The sequence below is a fragment of the Piliocolobus tephrosceles genome, chromosome 5, assembly GCF_002776525.5.
Source record: "Piliocolobus tephrosceles isolate RC106 chromosome 5, ASM277652v3, whole genome shotgun sequence".
Lineage (NCBI taxonomy): Eukaryota > Metazoa > Chordata > Mammalia > Primates > Cercopithecidae > Piliocolobus > Piliocolobus tephrosceles.
Genome location: NC_045438.1, coordinates 56,376,197 through 56,394,687, shown reverse-complemented (window position 1 = coordinate 56,394,687; position 18,491 = coordinate 56,376,197). Strand labels below are relative to the sequence as shown.

Genomic DNA, 18,491 nt, shown 5'->3' with positions numbered 1-18,491 from the left:
GCCTGGCCAACATGGTGAAACCTGTCTCTACTAAAAATACAAAAATTAGCCGAATAATCCCAGCACTTTGGGAGGCCAAGGCAGGCACATACTTGAGGTCAGGAGTTCAAGACTGGCCTGGCCAACATGAGCCACCGCTCCAGGTCTAAATTTAATTTTTATAGGCCGGGCACGGTGGCTCATGCCTGTAATCCCAGCATTTTGGGAGGCTGGGGCGGATGGATCACCTGCAGTCGGGAGGTGCCAGCTGACCAACATGAAGAAACCCTGTCTCTACTAAAAATACAAAATTAGCCAGGCGTGGTGGCACATGTCTGTAATCCCAGCTACTCAGGAGGCTGAGGCAGGAGAATCGCTTGAACCTAGGAGGTGGAGGTTGCAGTGAGCCAAGATGGTGCCACTGCACTTCGGCCTGGGTGACAAGAGCGAACCTCTGTCTCAAAAAAAAAAAAAAACTAAAAATTATGGGAATCCCTTGAGTCTTTGGCACATTTTAATGTAAGCTGTACATGTTACTGTTATACACATTTTCAGTCACTGACCATGAGCATTAGAGTCTGGACAAAATATAGAGGACAGGTAAAGTCACACTGGTTTCCACAAGGTTGAAACCAAACCAAACATCAGAGAGGGTTTGAACTCTGGGGTATTAGGCAATAAGTCCAGCTGCAATCATTCATTAAAGTCTCAGGGACCTGTGGGCATGGTGGCTCATGCTGTAATCCCAGCACTTTGGGAGGCCCAGGCAGTCTGATGGGTTGAGCTCAGGAGTTCAAGACCAGCCTGAGCAACACGGCAAAACTCCGTCTCTACAAAAAATACAACAATTAGCTGGGCGTGCTGGCGCATGCCTGTAGTCCCAGCCACTGGGGAGACTGAGGTAGGAGGATCGCTTGAGCCCAGGAAGTGGAGGTTGCAGGGAGCCAAGACAGCACCACTGCACTCCAGCCTGGGTGACAGAGGGAGCTCCTGTCTCAAAATAAAATACAATAAATAAAAAAATAAAATAATAAAATAAAATAAAATAAAAATCTCAGGGACCTAAGCAAGATCTCCCACCCCAAGAGCTCATCACCTCCCATCTGCCAGGTGATACGCAGTCACAGAAGTTCAGCCTTCTTTTGGTTCAATCCATCATACTCTTAAAAAAAAAGAAAAAGCAGCTTTGTATCTCCCTTTATTTTTAAACTCATTCCTTTTTTTTTTTTTTTTTTTTTTGAGACAGAGTCTCACTCTGTTACCCAGGCTGGAGTGCAGTGGCGTGATCTCGGCTCACTGCAACCTCTGTCTCCCGGGTTCAAGTGATTCTCCTGCCTCAGCCTCCCGAGTAGCTGGGATTACAGGCGTGTGCCACCACGCCCAGCGAATTTTTGTATTTTTAGTAGAGATGGGGTTTCACCATGTTGGCCAGACTGGTCTTGAACTCCTGACCTCAAGCGATCCACTCGCCACGGCCTCCCAAACTGCTGGGATTACAGGCATGAGCCACCGCGCCCGGCCTAAATTCATTCTTGAGAGGCAAGAAAGACTGAGGAGCTGCAGCAGAGACAAAATGTATTTTGGAAAAGTCCCCAAGGTGGTTAAGATGGACCCTCTCCCCAGACTGGGAACCTCTGCTGTTGCTAAGGCTCTCACCCACGTTATGTATCCTTCAGAGATATTCTAGGCATGGCAGTGGCTTTCTAACTTTGACAGATAAGACATGTTTTGCCTTATGACTTAGTATCCCACATGCAATGGCTAATTTTTCTTTTTCTTTTTTTTTTATTTTTGTTTTTTGTAGAGATGGAGTCTTGCTCTGTCACCCAGGCTGGAGGGCAGTGGCACGATCTTGGCTCACTGCAACCTCTGGCTCTCAGGTTCAAGCGATTCTCCTGCCTCAACCTCCTGAGTAGCTGGGATTACAGGCGCCCGCCACCACACCCAGCTAATTTCTTTTGTATTTTAGTAGAGACAGGGTTTCACCGTGTTGCCCAGGCTGGTCTCGAACTCCTGAGCTCAAGCAATCTGCCTGCCTTGGCCTCCCAAAGTGCTAGGATTACAGGAGTGAGCCACCGCGCCTGGCCTGCAATGGTTAATTTTACATGTCAAATTGGAGGGTGTTTTGGATGAGACTGACACTGCAACTGGAGAACTCTGAGTAAAGCAGACCACCCTCCATAATGTGGGCAGGCCTCATCCAATCACTTGAAAAAACAATGGATAAAACAAAAAGACCAGCTTCCTAGAGCAAGAGGGAATTCAACAGCAGACTGTCTTCAAGCTGCATCTGTATCATCAGCTCTCCTGGGTCTCCAGGAGTTCATGCTGCAAATTTTGGACCTGCCAGCCTCCATAACGAGGTGAGCCAATTCTTTATAATACAACTACACACACACATACACACATACACACACACATAAACAGACCCTATTGGTTCTGTGTCTCTGGATAACCCTAATACACGGACTGACAGACAGGATAGATACTAAACTGAAACAAATGTTTCAAAAACAATAGTTATTTTTACTATATGCAACGTATTCAGATACTTTCTATTCAATATTATGCTACCTTAATATAGGCGTGTGTCTCTTAATTTGGGTCTTCATCAAACAAGTCAGAAAGCCACTGAAGGCCAGGTTGCAGTGGCTCATGCCTGTAACCGCAGCACCTTGCAAGGCCAAGGCAGAAGGATCAATTAAGGCCAGGAGTTCAAGACCAGCCTGAACAACATAGCAAGACCACCTCCCCACTTCAAAAAAATGTAAAAACTATTCAGACATGGCGCACTCCTATTGTCCTAGCTACTTAAAAGGCTGAAGCGGGAGGACCGCTTGAGCCCAGGAGTTCAATGCTACAGTGAGCTTCGAACTACTGTACTCCAGCCTGTGCAACACAGCAAGACCCCGTCACAAAAAAAAAAAAAAACCAGAAAAGAAAAGCAAGCCCCTGGAATTTTTTTCAAGTCTATTTGTATTCATATAATAACAATAATAAACCTGACCCACTAATTTACTTCTGATGATTCATAGTTTTATTCAAAAGGTTGCATACTATATACAGTGTATGGCACCTAGATATCTTCACTTAGCATACCACAGAGATTGTTCCATACCTATTCAAATTGTTTCTATTTAGAGCTTTTCTTGAAAGGGAGAGTGAGCCAAGAAAGAGGAGGAGTGAGAATAAGGGATTCAAAAGAACGAGAACAGTGAAGCATTGAGTAGCAAAGTCAAGTTTAAGCTAATTCACAATTTCTCTGGAGTCAGTTTTAGGACATTCATAACACAGTTGACAAATAGAGCCAAGTACAGTAGACAAATATCTCCGGACATTTGTGAATCATGAGGTCCTTCATTTCTCTTATTGAAACATTGGTAGTGCTGCTCTCTTACCTATTTTCCAACAAAAATTCCAGTAAAGATTAGGAAATTCAATTCAGGCTTGACCATCGGATTTACAAAAATGAGTTAAATTTGGCGAGGCACAGTGGCTCACACCTGTAATCCTAGCACTGTGAGGGGCCAAGTTGGGAGGATGCCTTGCGGCCAGCAGTTCAAGACCAGCCTGAGCAACATAGCGAGACCCCGCCTCTACAAAAAGTTAAAGAATAAAATTTAAATTTAAAAAATCCTTGGCATCTGACTACACCTTGAAAAACAAATTACCTAGGCACAGTGGCACACACCTGTAGGCCTAGCCACTTGGGAGGCTGAGGCAGGAGTATGTCTTAAGCCCAGGAGTTGAAGGCTGCAGTGAGCTAGGAGCTTGCCTCTATACTACAGCCTGGGTGACAGAGGGAGACCCTGTCTCAAGAATAAATAATTAAATTAAATTAAATTAAATTAAATTAAATTAAATTAAAATGAGGGCCAGGCACGGTGGCTCATACCTATAATGCCAGCACTTAGTGAGGCCGAGGTGGGCGGATCACCTGAGGTCAGGAGTTCAAGACCAGCCCGACCAACATGGGGAAACCCCATCTCTACTAAAAATACAAAATTAGCCGGGCATGGTGGTACATGCCTGTAATCCCAGCTACTCGGGAGGCTGAGGCAGGAGAATGGCTTGAACACAGGAGGTACAGGTTGCAGTGAGCCGAGATCATACCATTGCACTCCAGCCTGGGCAACAAGAGCAAAACTCCATCTCAAAAAAATAAATAAATGAAAATTAAAATGGGTTACATCATTTTAATTCAATTACACATACCAGCTGCACACAAAGATGGCAGGGACACAGTGTTACCCAAATCCTTTACCCCATTTCTTTTCTTACTAGAATTTCCTCAGTTCTACTAGAAATGAGCTGTGGATCTTTTATCAGCTGTTGCTACCATGAAAATCTCAAGCTAATTTATTGCCTACCTATTTATATATCCTAAACATAGCTTCTTATATCAAAAGGCACAACTTCAAAGTCATAAGTCTCTCGCTTAGATACTTTGCACTCTCTAACAGTCTACAGTTTCAAGAGTATACAGAATCTGGCCGGCCACGGTGGCTCACGCCTGTAGTCCTAGGACTTAGGGAGGCTGAGGCACGCAAATCACTTGAGGCCAGGAGTTCAAGACCAAAACCCATCTCTACTAAAAATACAAAAATTAGCCAGGTGTAGTAGCGGGTGCCTGTAGTCCCAGCTACTCAGGAGGCTGAGACACGAGAATCACTTTAGCCCAGGAGGCGGAGGTTGCAGTAAGCCGAGATCACGTCACTGCATTCCAGCCTGGGTGACAGAGTGAGACTCAGCCTGAAAAAAAGAAAGAAAGAAAAAAAGAGTATATAGAATCAGAGAAAGCGACAGGTGCGAGGGACCTTAGAAATCCTCTCTTCCACTGGATTCACAACTGTATTAGGTTCTTTAGAGGGGCCCGAGGGGCCTTCTGTCCCTTACAACTACATAATTAATATAATTTCCATTCCATCCCTTTTGTATATTATATATTTGGGTCTTGGTTTCACATAGATGTAGTTTGGAACAAAGGATTCCTCTGATCTTCAAGAAAATCACTAATACTGCTTGGACCAAGCAGGTGTCTACAAACCCAGACCCTGAGAAGCTGAATGATGTCCAGGGATCCACATCTCCACTCAGTGCAGACCAACACTGAGCCTCCAGAACACAGTCTCTCCAAATGTGGCCCCAGATCAGCCACAGCAGCAGCATCACCTAGAAACATCATAGAGATACAAATTCTCAGGCCGAACTCAGATCTTCTGAGTTAAGGCCAGGCATGGTGGCTTACACCTGTAATCCCAGAACTTTGGGAGGCAAAGCCAGGTGGAACACCTGAGTTCAGGAGTTCAAGATCAGACTGGGCAACATGGTGAAACCCCATCTCTACTAAAAATACAAAACCTAGCTGGGCATGGTGGCTCACACCTGTAGTCTCAGCTACTCAGGAGGCTGAGGCACAATTGCCCAAACCCTGGAGGTAGAGGCTGCAGTGAGCTGAGATTGCACCACTACACTCCAGCCTTGGTGACAGAGCGAGACCCCCAGGACTGCTGCAATGTCAACCATCCAATGGGCTCAATTTCCTCACACCTTTAGACTAATGGCCAGGGTGGAACTTACGACAGTCTGACTTAGTGACATCCCTAGATTTTTAAAGACAGGTCATTTTAAAATTCCAATTCCATGGTAAACTGAAATAGAACTAAGCAAAGTCCTGCCTGTTGGTATCCCTCAGGAAATGGCCTTTATTGAAGAGACAGGACCCAGCGATTTGTGCGTTAGCAAGCCCTCCAGGTGATTCTGATGCCCTGAAGTTTGAGAACCTCTGTTCTGGAATAATACCCAACATGCTTTCCACTATTCTCTTCCCCTTCCTATTTCAATCCTACAACTCCACGGCAGTACACACTAAGCAACTACCAAAACACTGAACCTAACCATAGATTCACCCACTGAAAACGTGAGAACATCACAATTAGGTTTACAAACACTGCTGCAGTACAGTTAGTGTATTTTTCTTTTCTCACAATACAAACACCCGCATCCAAAAGGGTCAAATAAAAGTTTGAGTTTCAAAGAATAATTCAAGAGAGTGGAATTTACGTACATTTCAGACACTGAGCCTCAGAAGAACTGAGTGATGCTAAGAAATTTATTTCCAGCTTCTCTGGGCACACTGCCTGTGGGGTAGCCCTGCTCTGCAAGGAACAGTTAAAAAAAAAAAAAAAGATATTATTTCCAGAACAGTAAGGTCGTGGTACCTTAGACTGTCAGTGACCAGCAGTGAGTACCAAAGGGACAAAACATGGGAAGATTACTAAATGGAGACAGCTCCTTCCAGGAAAACCTGGTTCACAGACCTGGAAATAAGTAGTAATGTGACTGTGTTTCACCCCTAGCCTGAAGCAATTGATTTCTCTGTACCTTATATTTCATGACGTTTGAGGTATATGCTTGTCATCTGCACAGGTGATTTTGCTGACTTTCTGTAACATACACATAAGAGGCACTATCCGGACTAAGCACTAATTGTAAGCCACATCTCAGTGTCATGCTATTTTAACAAATTTTAAGGACGCCAAATGAGAAATTACAACAAATGTAGTTTTCAAAAGTTTGTCATATTATCACCTACCACACACAGAAATATAAACGTACTTTTATATCTTAAAATTATTCAAGAATTTTTTTTTTTTTTGAGACAGAGTCTCGCTCTGTCGCCCAGGCTGGATGCAGTGGCCAGATCTCAGCTCACTGCAATCTCCGTCTCCCGGGTTTACGCCATTCTCCTGCCTCAGCCTCCCAAGTAGCCAGGACTATAGGTGCCTGCCACCTCGCCCAGCTAGTTTATTTGTATTTTTTAGTAGAGACGGAGTTTCACAGTGTTAGCCAGGATGGTCTCGATCTCCTGACCTCGTGATCCGCCCATCTCGGCCTCCCAAAGTGCTGGGATTACAGGCTTGAGCCACCGCGCCCGGCCTATTCAAGAATTTTCAATGCACTCTATAATGTTTAGAGATTTTCCTTTAGACAATGTATTATTTAAGGTTGACAATTACGTATGTATGTGTCCATTTTTTTGGAACAACCCATTTGTTGGCTTGCTGAAAATTCCAACCGTTGGCTGCCAACTCTGTACACTCCATGCCTTAGTGAATTTTCTAATGTGATTTATCAAGCTATCAAAATTTAGCTTCAGTGACAGACAGCTTTTCAGAAAATGCCACACTGCAATGACATTCTCTTCTCAACATACACCAGGACTGCTGCAATGTCAACCATCCAATGGGCTCAATTTCCTCACACCTTTAGACTAATGGCCAGGGTGGAACTTACGACAGTCTGACTTAGTGACATCCCTAGATTTTTAAAGACAGGTCATTTTAAAATTCCAATTCCATGGTAAACTGAAATAGAACTAAGCAAAGTCCTGCCTGTTGGTATCCCTCAGGAAATGGCCTTTATTGAAGAGACAGAAGTATTTTCTCACTAATATTCATCACAAAAGAGATGTTTTTAAGTAGCCTGACATTTTACCTAATCGTTTTCACTGTCAATATGCTTATAACTAAACTTTTTCTTTAGAAACCAGATGTTTTCCTTAAAAATGGTTCCTGTCGAGAATGGCGTGAACTTGGGAGGCGGAGTTTGCAGTGAGCCAAGATTGGGCCACTGTACTCCGGCCTGGGCGACAGAGCAAGACTCTGTCTCAAAAAAAAAAAAAAAAGGTTCCTGTCAAACCATACATCATGGATCACCCCGAAATAAGAAAACCTGTGCTGCATTTGTATGTGAATGGCCTACAAATCTCTTGCCCATCTCTGGCAAATTCACTAACATGGTTAGATCCTCACAATCCTATGTAAGCCTATGGAACAGGGCATCACACAGGGAAAAGGCACAGGAAGAGAGACCTTGATTCTACTTCCTGACACCCTCCACACACGGAATGCCCTACAAACACAAGTCTTGCCTCATTTAGGACAGTTTCTCAAAATACAATCAAAACACCAGTAGCAGACCAGGCGCAGAGGCTTACACCTGTAATCCTAGTAGACCAGCCTGAGCAACATGGCAAGACCCTTTCTCTAGAAAAAATACAAAAATTGGCTGGGCACAGTGGTTCATGCCTGTAATCCCAACACTGTGGGAGGCCAAGGCAGGTGGATCACTTGAGGTCAAGAGTTTGAGACCAGCCTGGTCAACATGGTGAAACTCCATCTCTACTAAAAATACAAAAAAATTAGCTGGGCATGGTGGTGGGCACCTGTAATCCCAGCTACTCAGGAGGCTGAGGCAGGAGAATCGCTTGAACCAAGGAGGTGGAGGTTGCGGTGAGCCGAGATAACGCCACTGCACTCCAGCCTGGGCAACAGAGGAAGACTCTATGTCTTTTATTTTTTGTGCGGGGGGGAGGGGGGACAGTCTGAAAAAATGTTGCCCAGGCTGATGTGTAATGGCATGATCTCAGCTCACTGCAACGTCCGCCTCCAGGGTTCAAGCGATTCTCCCACCTCAGCCTCCTGTGTAGTTGGGATTACAGGCACACGCCACCACACCCAGTAATTTTTGTATTTTTAGTAGAGACAGGGTTTCACCATGTTGGCTAGGCAAGTCTTGAACTCCTGACCTTGTGATCCACCCACCTCGGCCTCCCAAAGTGCTAGGATTACAGGCATGAGCCACTGTGCCCGGTCAAGACTCCGATTTGAAAAAAAAAAAAAAGTGCTTTGAGCCCTGGGTATTACTCCAGCTCTGCCACTGGACTTATGTCCTTTGCTGCCCTGATTATAAACAGCTTCATTTACTTGTTTGTTCCTACCACTAGAGTGTGGACAGCATTAGAGTGTATCTGGTTCTCCACTGACCTCAACATTAGGCACTTGGTAGGCACTCAGTCACTGATCGCCAGCTGTGCCCTGGGTCGGCCTCCCATCTATAAAATTAATCAGGCAGCACTGCCTCCAAGACCCCTGGGGGCTACACATGGCAGCCTCCCTGCACTCCACTCCTCGAGGCTCGAGGACCCGGAGGCAGGTGGCGCGATCCAAGAACTAGTCAGTCTGTGGCTCCTCCTCACCCACCCTTTTCTCTAGTGACTTTTTCAAATGATTCAAATTCCTTGAAAGTAAAGAACTCGGCCAAGCGTGGTGGCTTACGCCTGTAAGCCCAGCACTTTGGGATGCCGAGGCCGGCAGATCACCTGAGGTCGGGAGTTCCAGACCGGCCTGACCAACATGGTGAAACCCCGTTTCTAGTAAAAATAGAAAAATTAGCCGGGTATGGTGGTGCGCACCTGCAATCCCTCAGAAGGCTGAGGCAGGAGAATCACTTGAACTCGGGAGGCGGAGATTGTGGTGAACCGAGATCACGCCATTGCAGTCCAGCCTAGGCAACAAAAGCAAAACTCCATCTCAAGAAAAAAAAAAAAAGTAAAGAATTCTCATAGTGCTGGGTGGGGTGGCTCACGCCTGTAATCCCAGCACTTTGGGAGGCCAAGGTGGGCGGATCACTTGAGGTCAGGAGTTCATGACCAGCCTGGCCAACGTGGTGAAACCCCGTCTCTAGTAAAAATACAAAAATTAGCTAGGCATGGTGGTGCACACCTGTAGTCCTAGCTACTCAGGAGGCTGAGGCAAGAGGATTGCTTTAACCCGAGAGGCAGAGGTTGCAGTGAGCCGAAATCGCATCACTGCACTCCAGCCTGGGCAATAGAGCTAGACTCCATCTCAAAACAAAAACAAAAACAAAAACTCTCTTGGGTCTCTCTAAGATTCCTAGCCCTCTGGCATAGCCTGTACTCAGGATGCCTGGCCAGCTTCCAGATGGAATTCCTCACTGTTACTGTGGAAAGACAGGCAGGCCTCCGGGGTGGAGGTGAAAGGGGAAATGAGGGACGAGCTGCTAATGAGCGACTCCTCCCTCCCCAGGCTGCCAGGCTAATTGGAGAGAGCCTTACCCTGGGTAACCTGACCTCCATTACCATCCTCCCAGCCTTCTACTCTGGTGCAACAGACCATCCACTGGCTCATGATGAGTTACTCTATGACTGCCTTCTGCCTCTTCATGTGGGCAAATGGCTTAAGGTAAGTGAAGGCCTGCTTGGGAAGCTAGAGGGACTCGCTGCAACCTCTGGCTGTGAGGGATGCTCCAGGCTGTGTGTCTACCTCAGTGGCCTCTCCCCACTCTATAAATCCATCTATTTTCTTGGCCACATCTTCTTTTGGAGCCTCCTATATTCACAAAGCAATGGTTCCAAAGAAAGAGGAGTTAAAGATGATGCAGTAATCTATTTCCCTGGTAAGTAAATGTCCTACAGCTAAGCTCAAAATATCAGGTTACATAATAGAGCAACAGGCTTGGAAAAAAAGATGGTATTGGAGGCTGGGTGCAGTGGCTCATGCCTGTAATCCCAGCACTTTGGGAGACCGAGGCAGGCAGATCACGAGGTCAGGAGATTGAGGCCATCCTGGCTAACACGGTGAAACTCCATCTTTACTAAAAATACAAAAAATTAGCTGGGTGTAGTGGCACATGCCTGTAACAAGTCCCAGATACTCAGGAGGCTGAGGCAGGAGAATCGCTTGAACCCAGGAGGTGAGGGTTGCAGTGAGACGAGATCGTGTCGCTGCACTCCAGCCTGGGCGACAGAGCAAGACTCTATCTAAAAAAAAAACAAAAAAAGGATGGTATTGGAAATTTGGGGTGAACTCCAAGGATTAGCCTGGCTACTACATACAGAGTATGGGCCCTGACTACTCTGACTTACTGAGGCACACTAGGAAGACTCTGGAAGGACTACAGACCAGGAGCTAGGAGTGACTCTGACCAGCCTTCCAATCAAACGTCTTGTCTTGCAGGTAGCCTACAGCAGGACTGGTGCAGAAATTACTTATCATGGCCGGGCACCGTGGCTCACGCCTGTAATCCCAGCACTTTCAGAAGCCGAGGCCAGAAGTTCAAGACAGCCTGGCCAGGAGGGTGAAACTCCATCTCTACTAAAAATACAAAAATTAGCCAGGTGTGGTGGAGCGCACCTGTAATCCAAGCTACTCGAGAGGCTGAGGCACAAGAATCACTTGAACCCAGGAGGCAGAGGTTGCGGTGAGCCAAGATCACGCCACTGCACTCCAGCCTGGGCGACAGAGTGAGGCTCTGTCTCAAAAAAAAGAAAAGAAATGACTTGTCCCCCTTTTCACAGTCTCCCTGGCCCCAAAGAACAGAAAAGTCAGGGAGGTGGAAGACATGACACTCCCAGCTGTGCCTCTGCTGCCGTCCAAGTCTCCTCTGGGGCCAAAGGGGAAACTCTTGCGGGAGGAGTAGAGGGGCCCACGTCTCCCGTCTTGGCTCCCCCATGCACACTGCCTTATCTCTCCCCCTCTAGCCAGGAATCAGTTGTGTGTTTCCTCTGCCAATTTACTATGATTGTGTATGTGCTGCTACCACTGCGGCCGCCATGGTGGGGCAGGGAGGAGAGCAAGGCTCTGCCTGTTCTACTTTTTCTACCCTGGAACTGTAGCAGATAAAATCACTTCTGTTTGTTCAGTTTTTCACCACTAGCATTCGTGACTGCTTTCTTTCCCAGTTCTTCTCCAGACCTGCCATGGCTGAAATAATCAGGTTTCTCTCCTTTAGAGCTGGAAGCTGGAAACGTGATGCTAAAGCCTGCCTTAAAGCCTGGAACCAAACTGCTAACTATAACCTCCCATCTGACCCCGAGGTCCAAGCGGAACAAACAGTTTACACCAGCACATACTGCTAAGTTTAGGAACCCCCAAAACAACCTGATGGGAGTATTCATAGGATAAACAAAGAGCAAATGTGTGGCCCTGGCTTCTCCAGACTCCACAGTCTCAGGGCACGAAGGGTATCTTCCAGCAGTCAGCTCAGAACCATCGAGGGATGCAATGGCAACAGTTCCTGGTTTCAGAACAGGTTCTACTACTGTCAAAGGACTCCCCCATAATTGTTCAAAGGCTGTGGTAAGTTCTGCATAGGGGAGGGCAGAAAGGGGATACAGCTGATGGACACCATCTTCTCTGTATATTCCACACTGGCATTGTTACGGGCAAAGGCCCCTACCTCAAACAGTATCACTGCTGGGCACCAGCTCTCGCATATCGCTGGTGACTGGGATGGATAAAAAAGTGTCAATTTTTGGATGGACACAGTGGCTCATGCCTGTAATCCCAGCACTTTGGGAGGCCGAGGCCAGCGGATCACTTGAGGTCAGGAGTTCAAGACCAGCCTAACCAACGTGGTGAAATCCCGTCTCTACTAAAAATACAAAAATTAGTTGGGCATAGTGGCAGGCACCTGTAGTCCCAGCTACTCGAGAGGCTGAGGCTGGAGAATGTTTGAGCCCAGGAGGCAGAGATTGCAGTGAGCCAAGATCGCGCCACTGTACTCCAGCCTGGGCAACAGAGCAAGACTCTATCTCAAAGTGTCAATTTTCATATATCCAATTGGATACATGAAAGAGAAGGTAAATAAGAATCCAGGCCAGGCACAGTGGCTCATGCCTGTAATCCCAACACTTTGGGAGGCCAAGGCAGACAGACCATCTGAGGTCAGGACTTCAAGACCAGGCTGACCAACGTGGTGAAACCCCATCTCTACTAAAAGTACAAAATTAAGGCCAGGCATGGTGGCTCATATCTGTAATTGCAGTACTTTTGGAGGCCAAGGCAGATGGATCACCTGAGGTCAGGAGTTCAAGACCAGCCTGGCCAACATGGTGAAACCGTGTCCCTACTAAAAATACAAAAATGAGGCATGGTGGTGTGTGCCTGTAATCCCAGCTACTCAGGAGGCTGAGGCAGTAGAATGGCTTGAACCTGGGAGGGGGAGGTTGTAATGAGCCGAGATTGTGCCACTGCACTCCAGCCTGGGCAACAGAACGAGACTCCATCAAAAAAATAAAATAAAACAGTAAAAACAAAAATATTTTATTTCCAACAATAATAATCCACTTTCCAACTAAAGTGATCTGACACTGACTCTTAATTACCTTCAAGAGCTTCTGGGGGCCATCAGCTGCTCCAACACTGAGCTTGTGTAAAAGCTGAACCATGAGGCCACAAAAGTGGTCAAAGGTTCTGGGAATTCAGGTCTGGGGGCTCACTTCAATCAGAACCTTCTCCTGCATGTGGACAGAAACCTGCAGCACGCCAACTCGTCTCAGAGGACTATCCAGCAGCGTCAGGGAATTCTGGTGGGCTGTGTCTGAGCGCACCTCCTCAGGGTCACGTCCATTCTTCAACAACATAGACTTGTGCTTGTCACAGCTGAGCAGCTCTTATGTCTTCCCTACCAGGACTGTCTCCAGACTGGCCTCCTCCAGCACCACAAGGAGGCTATGGCCTCCGAACTGGTTTCCTGCCCCAGGTCAGGGCCTCTTGGGTGCCATAGCATCCCAGTCCTGTTCCTGCTCCCCATCACTCTGGTCACAAGGTTGGACTCCAACACTGAACATGGCCACCTTGCAACCTTTTTTTTTTGAGACGGAGTTTCGCTCTGTCGCCCAGGCTGGAGTGCAGTGGTGCAATCTCTGCTCACTGCAAGCTCTACCCGCCAGGTTCACGCCATTCACCTGCCTCAGCCTCCCGAGTAGCTGGGACTACAGGCGCCCGCCACCACGCCTGGCTAATTTTTTTTGTATTTTTAGTAGAGAAGGGGTTTCACCATGTTAGGCAGGATGGTCTCGATCTCCTGTGATCGAGATCTGCCCATCTCAGCCTCCCAAAGTGCTGGGATTATAAGCGTGAGCCACCGTGCCGGGCCCTTGCAACCCTACTTGTAAATGTTTATAAAATGTTTTCTTTTCCTTTCTCATACTGTGTAGCTACATAGAAACATTGAGTTGTAGAGTTGAAAGGACCCCAAAAATTCATTGAGTCCAGTGGAACTCCCAAAGTTACAAATAAAGAAATGGTAACCCAGAGAGAATATACTGTTTCGTTCAAGATCATGCAGCTGTTTTTGGCAAAACTACCCAAAACCCAGGGATCCAGTCTTCTTTTCAGTAATATATGCTGACTGCCTGGATTATTACCTCTGACTGGACAAACACCAAGAACAATTCAATGAAACACATACAAGTTCTTTCAAACAGCTCATCTTCTGTCACCCACCAAAATGGAGACAAGCAAAGGCACTGCTAAAAGTCACATGAGTCCCAAAACATGTCACACAACAGACTCAACAGAATGCACTTTTTTCTTGGGGGCGGGGGGCGGGGTGGAGATAGAGTCTCACTCCGTCACCCAGGCTGGAGTTCAGTGGTGCAATCTTGGCTCACTGCAACCTCCACCTCCCAGGTTCAGGTGATTCTCCTGCCTCAGCCTCCTAAGTAGCTGGGATTACAGGAGGCCACCACTATACCCAGCTCATTTTTGTATTTTTAGTATAGACAGGGTTTCACCATGTTGGCCAGGCTGGTCTCAAATTCCTGATCTCAAGTGATCTGCCCACCTCAGCCTCCCAAAGTGCTGGGATTACAGGCGTGAGCCACCGTGCCCGGCCAGAATGATCACTTGTATATCATCAATATGGAATCCAATGGTGACAGAAAGTAGGACACAGAGACACATACAACCATCATACACACAAGGTTATAACCACCACACACGGAAGGTGGCCATGTGGAGGATGGACCCTGAGGGTGGTGAGAATGAAGTGATTACTTCTCAAGAGGAAATGAAGGTTCAGAAAATGAGCAAGGAAAGCTTTAGAAGGAATGCTTGAGATGAGCCTGGAAGGCCGGGGAAGCCAGTACTCTCGAGTCATTAAGTTGATGCAAAAGTGATTGTGGTTTTTGCCATTGAAAGTAATGGCAAAAACCGGGGCCGGGCGCGGTGGCTCAAGCCTGTAATCCCAGCACTTTGGGAGGCCGAGACGGGCGGATCACGAGGTCAGGAGATCGAGACCATCCTGGCTAACACGGTGAAACCCCGTCTCTACTAAAAATACAAAAAATTAGCCGGGCGAGGTGGCCGGCGCCTGTGGTCCCAGCTACTTGGGAGGCTGAGGCAGGAGAATGGCGTGAACCCGGGAGGCGGAGCTTGCAGTGAGCTGAGATCCAGCCACTGCACTCCAGCCTGGGCGACAGAGCAAGACTCCGTCTCAAAAAAAAATAAAATAAAATAAAAAAAGAAAGTAATGGCAAAAACCACAGTCACTTTTTCACCAACCTAATACAACAACAAAATTCCAATACAGAAGAAGATGCAAGCAAGTGGGACCTGCTAGGACGGAGTGAGTGTATCCACAACAAATGGATCCAATCAGTGAAGTTTCTGATTTTCTTTTAAATCTTGTGTAACTTCAAGGTATTTGCCCACATGACACACAGTGGCTTCCCATCAAGCAGTTCAGTAGATGATTGTCAAGGGAGGATTACTATGGCTAACTCCAGTTTCACAGAATGACTAAGATTTTCCAGAGGGAAAGTTCAAAATGGACACGTGAAATGGGAAAATATTTTGGTTTCTGATGCAGCAAACGTTCATTGAGCCTTCATGTATTCATGCAGTAGGTGTTGATCCCAGAGGTTTCAAATGCCACCAACACAAAAGATAACTTAATTCATTTTGATGGATTCCAGATGTGTTCTTCCTTCACTTCTGCTCATATGCACCAATGCGCTTTTGAGAGCCCTCATTTTCATCCAGCTTCATGGTTATGCAGAGTGATGAGAAGTATGACTATCATTCTGCCAATCACAACCTTAGTACAAGGCCTGAAGAAGAAGGTTAATGAGAAGGATTTAGTGGCTCCATTGCCAGGAGACACTGGGAATCATTAGAAAACAATTTTATGGCTGGGCACAGTGGCTCACACCTGTAATCCCAACATTTTGAGAGGCCAAGGCGGGTGGATCACCTGAGGTCCGGAGTTTGCAACCAGCCTGGCCAACATGGTAAAACCCCGTCTCTACTAAAAATACAAAAATTAGTTGGCCATGGTGGCGTGTGCCTGTAATTCCAGCTACTTGGGAGGCAGAGACAGGAGAATTACTTGAACCTGGGACGCAGAGGTTGCAATGAGCCGAGAACACACCACTGCACTCCAGCTTGGGTGCCAGAGTGAGACTCCATCTCAAAAAAAAAAAAAAATGTATTCTCTCCCTGGGGAAGCTAAGTCCCTCAAATGTTTAGGTGACTTGCCAAATGGGTAAAAGGTGTATTCCACACCAGAATCTAGAGCTGTTACTATCCAATACAATAATCTTGTCACAACTCCACGCTTGGGGAAAAAAACGGATCAACCTTTATGTATTTTAACTTTCAGCACTTTATTACTGATAAAGTCCATTTAGAGAGTCAAATATTTGGCAAAGCGTGTCTCAATTTCATAATCATCTTATAATACTTTTAAAAACAATTTCATTGAACACTTCACACATTCTGTCAACTACCATCTAAGAGTGTTCACTAAAGTACCAGGCTGGATATAAAAGAAGTACGAAAATAAAACAAGCATAGCTGGGTGCAGTGGCTCACACCTATAATCCCAACACTTTGGGAGACCAAGGAGGGCAGATCACCTGAAGTCAAGAATTTGAGATCAGCCTGGTCAACATGGTAAAACCCTGTCTCTACTAAAACACACACACACACACACACACACACACACACACACAAATTAGCCGGGTGTGGCGGTGGGTGCCAGTAATCCCAACTACTTGGGAAGCTAAGCCGGGAGAATTGCTCGAACCCAGGAGGTGGAGTTTGCAGTGAGCTGAGATCACACCACTGCACTCCAGCCTGGGCAACAGAACGAAACTCTGTCTCAAAAATAAATAAATAAATAAAACAAGCAAAGCACTCCCTGTGTGATAGAGAAGTCACCAAGAATTAAATATTATTTGATGAATGCAACGACTGATATAGACCACGCAAGTGCCTAAGAAGCAACTCAGAGGGAAGGCTTCTCTGGGTCTCTGTACCCCTGTCTCTGTACCCACCAGACAGGCAATAATGCAAGGAAAAAAACGACAGAAAGAAATACAAAACACTTAGTGAACTTTCTCATTGTGACAGGCCAGGTTCTAAGCATATTATGCTAATTTTATTTTATTTTGAGATGAGGTCTTGCTCTGTCACCCAGGCTGGAGTGCAGTGGCATGATCATGGCTCAAACAATCCTCCTGGGTTCAAACAATCCTCCCACCTCAGCCTCTTTAGTAGCTGGGACTACAGGCATATGCCACCATGCCCAGCTAATTTTTGTATTTTTTTTTTTTTTTTTTTGTAGAGACAGGGTCTTCCTGTGTTGCCCAGGTTGGTCTCAAATGCCTGGCCTCAAGTGATCATCCAGCCTCAGCCTACCAAAGTGCTGGGCTTATGGGCATGAGCCTCCACACTCAGCCATATTATGTTAATTAATTTCTCAATTCTCAAAGCAATATTCTAAGAAGGCACTGCTGTCATCCTTCTTTTAGAGATGAAAATCTTAAAGCACAGAATGCTCTTTACTAGACAACAACAATATAATTTTTTGAATTTTAAAATAACAAAATATTGCACTAAAATTCATCACTATATTTTAAAGGCAATGAGAATCCTTCACTTTCACCAGCAGAAGGAAAGATTTGCAAGCTTATTTCTGATGCCATTTCCCAAACTACTGACAAAAGAAGCTTCAAAATTCAAGTTTTACATACTGTTCCCAATGCAAAGAAATCACTTAGTAATGGGAACTCATGAAGAACCATGTCCAAAAGGCACATTCAGAAACCTAACCATGAATTTAAAAGAAAGCTTGTAATCCAACACCATGAAAACACAATGAACACGACAGTCCAGATTCTGTTACTCAATCTACAAACCTCATAAATGAAAACAAAGCAGACCAATTTCCAGCTAGATGGAATGCCTGGAGAGGAGTGGCCAGAGCCCAGGCCATGTAACATCCAAGAGAGGAAATACATTATACACTTCTAGCAGGGAACCTTCTCAGGGCACCAGCCTATGTCTGCTGGCAGTAACCATCTGTGGGCATGTTTTTTTTTCTTAATGTTATGAAAAAACATTTCATAAAAATAAAAGCTTTCAAATGCTAGATGATTTTTATTAAGATCCTGTATTTGTTTACAATTAAGGGCATGCTAACTGCTGGGTCAGTATAGAAGAGTGGAAGGATCATGTGGTCAGACAGACCTGGATTTAAATCTCAGCTGTGCAATTTCAAACTACATGAACTTGGGTAAGGGATCCCACAGGTCTCCAACCTTCTCCTTCTGGGTTGTCATATGGGTGAGCAGGCTGGATGTCATCCTTTACTGGATGTGATTCTCCCTGCCCTCCACTTTCTCAGTCACCAAGTCCATCACACTTCCTTTATATTTCTGGAATCTTCCTCCATGTCTGTCCTCACTGTTCTACTGCCACCGCTTTTGATGATCTACACTGTTACCACTGACCTTCTTCCTGTCAGGCTTGCTTCCCTAAATCTACTCACAACAATCTAAAAAGAAACTGATTTCTTTGTTTGTTTGTTTGAGATGGGGTCTCACTCGGTCACCCAGGCTGGAGTGCTGTGGTACAATC

General features: G+C 46.0%; 1 protein-coding gene and 1 pseudogene across 1 annotated transcript in view; both read right to left on the bottom strand.

The window, feature by feature from the left end:
• Positions 1–18,491, bottom strand: part of TIAM2 (TIAM Rac1 associated GEF 2) — a 541,563-nt gene that overhangs the window by 249,640 nt on the left and 273,432 nt on the right. The window lies entirely within an intron of this gene.
• LOC111538629 lies at positions 11,468–15,617 on the bottom strand (annotated as a pseudogene).